This window comes from Rhinopithecus roxellana, chromosome 1, assembly GCF_007565055.1.
Source record: "Rhinopithecus roxellana isolate Shanxi Qingling chromosome 1, ASM756505v1, whole genome shotgun sequence".
Taxonomy (NCBI): Eukaryota; Metazoa; Chordata; class Mammalia; order Primates; family Cercopithecidae; genus Rhinopithecus; species Rhinopithecus roxellana.
In genome coordinates, this window is record NC_044549.1 from 201,737,990 (window position 1) to 201,743,989 (window position 6,000).

The 6,000-nt window shown below is 50.2% G+C and overlaps 1 protein-coding gene across 5 annotated transcripts in view; it reads right to left on the reverse strand.

The window, feature by feature from the left end:
• The window catches only part of MAP4 (microtubule associated protein 4), a 228,598-nt gene extending 225,578 nt beyond the window's left edge, over positions 1 to 3,020 (reverse strand). For all 5 annotated transcript variants that reach the window (XM_010374739.2, XM_030936494.1, XM_010374729.2 and 2 more), the window contains exon 1: positions 2,537 to 3,020. The gene's annotated coding sequence lies outside the window, so the exon portion shown is untranslated. The remainder of the gene's footprint in view (positions 1 to 2,536) is intronic.
• Between the last annotated feature and the right edge of the window lie 2,980 nt (positions 3,021 to 6,000).

Here is a 6,000-nt window from a genome sequence, read left to right on the forward strand (position 1 = left end):
TGGGTACCTATAATCCCAGCTATTATTCAGGAGGCTGAGGCAGAAGAATCGCTTGAAACTGGGAGGCAGAGGTTGCAGTGAGCCAAGATCATGCCACCGCACTCCAGCCTAGATGACACAGTAAGACTCCATCTCAAAAAATAAAATAGAATAAAATAAAAATAAATGGCCGGGCATGGCGGCTTGCACCTGTAATCCCAGCACTTTGGGAGGTCAAAGCAGGCAGATCACTTGAGGTCAAGAGTTTGAGACCAGTCTGGCCAACATGGCAAAACTCCGTCTCTACTAAAAATACAAAAATCAGCCGGGTGTGGTGGCACATGCCTGTAATTCCAGCTACTCGTGAGGCTGTGGCAGGAGAACTGCTTGAACTCAGGAGGTGGAGACTGCAGTGAGCCGAGATCCTGCCACTGTCCAGCCTGGGCGACAGAGCAAGACCCTGTCTCAAAAATAGGTAATTGAATAAATAAAATTAAAATTTAAAAAATACCCACTAAGACTATCTAGTGCCTTTCCAATTCTATAATCAACTACCTTTTTATTACTGATTAGGCAGCCCAGAACAATGGAGGTGTCCTGGTCAGTGGATAATTAAATCCAATTGTGCACATGGCACTTAATGCTTCCAACATACATTAACCGGTATCTGGTTTATCAGTCTCTGGTGAGTTTGTTACTTTGCATGAATAAATTCCAACCACTTGAATCATCCCAATGTAAGCCAAAATTCTGAAGTTTCTGAACTACTATGTGGGGGTTGGAGAGACCTTGGTTTGGTTGGATACCACTTTCGCCACTTAACTATCTGTGTGACCCCTTATTCCCATCAGTCTCAATTTCCTCATCTGTTAATAAATACAGCTAATGACTGGGAGATGGCAAGTGCTCAAAAAGTGACAGCTTCATTATTTTGAAGCTAAATTTGAAAGGAAGTGTATAACTGAGGTGAAAATATTTCATTTGAAAAGAAGTAGTACAGATCAGCAAACTACGTCAATTTAAAAGACACAGTTTGAAGAGAGATGTCCCAATCTATGGAGTTGAGAAAAGTAAAGTTTAAAAGTTGCAAGTAAAGTACACACTGCACAGTACAGATGGGAGTCTCCTGCTTAGCAACTCTAATGTTGTCTACCAAACACCCAGCTTGTAATAGAGCATGACAACTGTTCACTCTAAATCCATGTGCTCAGCTTGGATTCAGGATTGATTTATAAAAATAGCTGCTGCTGGTGCTCTTTGAATCTCTTTGCGCTGATGACTGGGCAGTGTTACCCTACAGGCCTAGAGCAGCTGTATTCCCTCACCACACCCATTTCTCTGTCTACCCAGCCAAGCTGACGGCACCCTGCCCCCGCCCCCCATCTCTACAGCATACTATTCTCCCTCCTCCTGGGCTGAGTGAGCAAATTACAAGCACAAATATCCCCTGATGCAATGCCACAACCATCCCTGGGAAAGAGCAGAGGCAGTTGCCAAAAGCACAGCAGCAGGGAAATGGGCGGGAGACGCGCGCACACGCACACATACACACACACACATACACACACACTGCAAGAAACGCTGCAATACTATGCAGCCAGGGAGAGAGAATTGAGAGGCCCTGGGGAGCAATGCTGTAACAGGACCAGAGAAGGCAAAAGAGAAAAGGGGGTTTCCAGTAGAAAGCTGGGTAACACTAACCTTCCCGAGAAGCACGTATTTCATCCGAGTTTGGGTCCTAAAGCACAAACCTAAAGGTAATCAATCACTGCCTCCTCCCCAAAACGGCAAATGAATTTAATTTACTCGTTCCTGGAAGTAAAGCGAAACTCTCACATCTCCTCCACAGGACAATTTCACCAAAGGGACCTCACACCGGCAGAGAACTTGTTCCATGTGCTAAATCCCAATCTCTGTTCTGGGTAATGTTTCCAACTGCCCCTCCTAGTCCCTGTACCCTCCCCACCCCCACCCTATGCGACCCCTTCGCACTCCCACTGCCAGATACATGCTTTAGTCCCCACACAGTGCCGGGGCCTTTGCATGCGGGAAGAGCCCCGCCTAGGGCCCGGTTCTCCAGACCACCCCTCAGCCCCACCCATAACCCCTAACTGGACACACTAAGGCTGAATTCAGCCTCACATCAACTGACCCCCATAAAGCCTCAGAAAACCACCCCTGAGTTCTCCTACATCCCCGAACCCCACCCAAGGTCCCAGACTGTGGCCGACCCTCGCTCCGCGGCTCAGCCCCATCCAGAGCCCGAGGCAAGTCGCTTGGCCCCACCGCCCCGACCCTCAAAACTGGACCTCTCAGCCCCCCTCACTCCAAGGACCCCCCAGATCGCGCCTCAAAGACTCCAAGGTCACGGCCGCCGGCCCCCCCGCCTGGCCCCCTCCCTAGGACGCCCCCGCGTCTCGCAGGCCGGCGGCCACCGCCCTTCCACGCCTCGGGCGGCCCCGTGGGGTACCGGGCTGCCGCGGGACAAGGCTCGGGCATCCCCGGGAGAGTGAGGAGGCCGCCCCTCCAATCGGACCCGGCCTGCGGCTGCACCTACCCGCCGCCGCCGAGACGGAGCCGGAGCAGGAGGGAGCCAGGAGAGCGCCGGGAAGAGCCGTGGAGGAGCTGGGAGACGTCGGGAGGAGCCGGGAGCCAGCGAGCGAGCAGGAGAGGCGGGGCGCAGGGAGGCGGCCGCTTCCTCGTCGCCCTCTTGAGGGCGGGCGCAAGGGAGGGACGCCGCCACCGCCTACCCGGCGGGCGCCCCCGCTCCGGCCAATAACCGTGGCGAGGGGGAGGGCGGAGGGCTATGGCGGACCAATGGGTGTTGGCCTTGCCGCCACGCTCTCTCTGCAGAGCTGCGCGAGCCGCGGGCCGTTGCGGGGGAGCTTCTTGCCTGCGGCTTGCGAATGCCGAAGCTGACGGCAGGCCGATCGATTGCCTCCGCTGTTCTATGATGGCCGTCGCTGTCTCTCAGAGTTTGGTCCCCTGGAGCGGGCAGAGTGCGAGAGTGGGCGCGCACGCGGGCCAGGCCACCAGAGGGTGGGGCCTGTGGGCTCTGTGATGTAACCTGGGAGGGGCGCGGGGCGGAGCCTAGGTCGCGGGCCAGCTGGGCTCTGGAAGGAACTTTTAGTGAAGCGGGAGGACGCCACAGGTCCTCTGCAGGGCTCCGCTTCCTGGAGCCGCATGTGGCTAGTGAACTCTGAAACGTGGCTGGCCCAAGTTGAGATGTGCTGTAAGTGTACAGTGCACACACACCAGATTTCCTAGACTTAGTACCAAAAAAAAAAAAAAAATCATTTTTAAATGGTTACAAGTGAGATAATTAATTATAACAAAATTGATGACAGTTGGGATATATTTGGTTAAATAAGAAATATTGAGGCCGGGCGCGGTGGCTCACGCTTGTAATCCCAGCACTCTGGGAGGCCGAGGCGGGTGGATCACTTGAGGTCAGGAGTTCCAGACCACCCTGACCAACATGGTGAAACCCTGCCTCTACTAAAAATACAAAAATTATCCGAGAATGATGGCAAGTGCCTGTAATCCCAGGTACTTGGGAGGCTGAAGCAGGAGAATTGCTTGAACCCGGAAGGCGGAGGTTGCCGTGAGCTGAGATGCGCCACTGCACTCCAGCCTGGGCAACAGAGTGAGACCCTGTCTCAAATGAAAAAAAAAGGTTTCCTTTTCTGCTGAAATTAACATTACTTCATCCCAAAGCCCCATATTTTGTGGAATCCTTAACTTACTGTCGTAGGAAAACACACAGTTGGGAGCTTTAAAGTTACTTTGATCATTCTTCCTGATTCCTGGAGTAGTCAGCATATTCCTGTACCAGACTTAAGGAATAGAATTGGCTTTGAGCTCCTTTGTAGTTAGATGGCTAGGAAAACTCAAAAGTGTTGGAATCCTCCATTCTTTCTGTAAACCAAAAAGTGAGACAGGTCTCGATCGATTTAGAAATTTATTCTGCCAATGTTAAGGGCTTTCCCGGAAGAAAAAAACAGAATCACAGGAACAGTCTGTGGTCTCCGCCTTTCTCCAAAGATAAATTTGAGGGATTCAGTATTTAAAGGGGAAAAGTGGGCTGGAGGGAACAAGAGAAAAGGAGCAGGTAGGGGAATAGTCAATTGTGTAATTGTGTATTATGTCAAGTATGTCTGCTTAGAAATGAAAGGAAAGGCAACTTCTTGCATGACTCAGCTTTCAACTTAATTTTTTCCTTTTGGAATAGTGAATTGCAGTCCACCTAAGTTTTTTTTTGTTGTTTTTTGTTTTTTTGGAGATGGAGGCTTGCTCTGTCGCCCAGAGTGGAATGCAGTGGCACAATCTCTGCTCACTGCAACCTCCGCCTCCTGAGTTCAAGCAATTCTCACGCCGCCATGCCCAGCTAATTTTTGTACTTTAGTAGAGACAGGGTTTCACCATGTTGCCCAGGCTGTTCTCGAACTCCTGAACTCAGGCAATCCGCCTGCCTCAGCTTCCCAAAGTGCTAGGATTACAGGCATGAGCCACCATGCCCAGCCCGAAGTTTTTTGTTTGTTTGTTTCGTTTTGTGTTTTTTGAGACAAAGTCTCGCTCTTTCACCGAGTACAGTGAGTGGCACGATCTCAGCTCACTGCAACCTCCGCCTCCCAGATTCAAGCAATTCTGTCTCAGCCACCCAAGTAGCTGGGATTACAGGCGCCTGGCACCACGCCTGGCTAATTTTTGTTTTTTTAGTAGAGACAGGGTTTCACCGTCTTGGCCAGGCTGGTCTTGAACTCCTGACCTTGTGATCCACCCGCCTCAGCCTCCCGAAGTGCTGGGATTACAGGGGTGAACCACCGTGCCTGGCCGAGGGGTCCAAAATTTTTATTTTCCTTTCACATTTCTTTAAGATTTTTTTTCCCCAGGGCCAGGTACAGTGGCTCACGGCTGTCATCCCAGCATTTTGGAGGCCAAGGTGGGAGGATCGCTTAAGCGCAGTGGGAGGGTCTCACTCTGTTGCCCAGACTGGAATGCAGTGGTGCAGTCATGGCTTACTGCAGCCTCCACCTCCCAGGCTCAAGTGATCCTCCCACCTCAGCCTCCCAAGTAGATGGGACCTCAGGCTTCTGCCTCCACACTCGGCTAATTTTTTAAATTTTTGTAGAGATGGGGTCTCACTGTGTTGCCCAGGCTAGTCTTGAACTCCTTCACTCAAGCTATCCTCCTACCTCTGCATCCGAAAGTGCTGGGATTACAGGTGTGAGCCACCACACCCAGACTTCTTTACACCATGTTATATGTAGAGCTAGAGACCCAGGAGTGATTCTCAGTTATTCCCTTCCTTTTCCCCTTATACCTACCAGATTTTCCTCCTGCCTCAGAAACATCTCCACTGACATATGCTGTTCTGGTTCAGTCCTTTATCTCTTTCCTGTATCCTACCATAGTTTCTTTCAAGCCTTCCCCTTGCTCCTGCTTCAGTCCAAATATCACAACCTTCTGTACCACCCCCTTCCATTCATAATATCCTCCTGCATCCCTTGTATGCCTCTCTATTACAACTCTCACCATATATGTGATAGTTATTTGTATAAATATGGATGTGCCCAGGCGGGCGAGGTGGCTCAGGCCTATAATCCCAGCACTTTGGGAGGCCAAGGCAGGCGGATCACGAGGTCAGGAGATCAAGACCATCCTGGCTAAGAGGATGAAACCCCATCTCTACTAAAAATACAAAAAAAAAAAAAAAAAAAAAAAGATCTACTCTAACAGATTGCATCTCAAACTACAGGTTCATTCTGTTTCCCCAATTCCAGTGGAAAAGAACATTCCCTCCAGTTCCAGGGTGCCCAGGATGAAAAGCATAGAACCACCTATTCTGGGCACACTGCCTATGGGATTGCCCTGCAATTACAAGGAGCAGTAATAAAAAAGAAAAAAAAAAAAAAAAAAAAAAAAGCATAGAACCTCAGCATCTCAAAGTTGGAAAGGATCTTAGCAAACTGACTCAGTCTCATGTCTAAGGATATATTCTTGAGACTCTACAAGTTCACA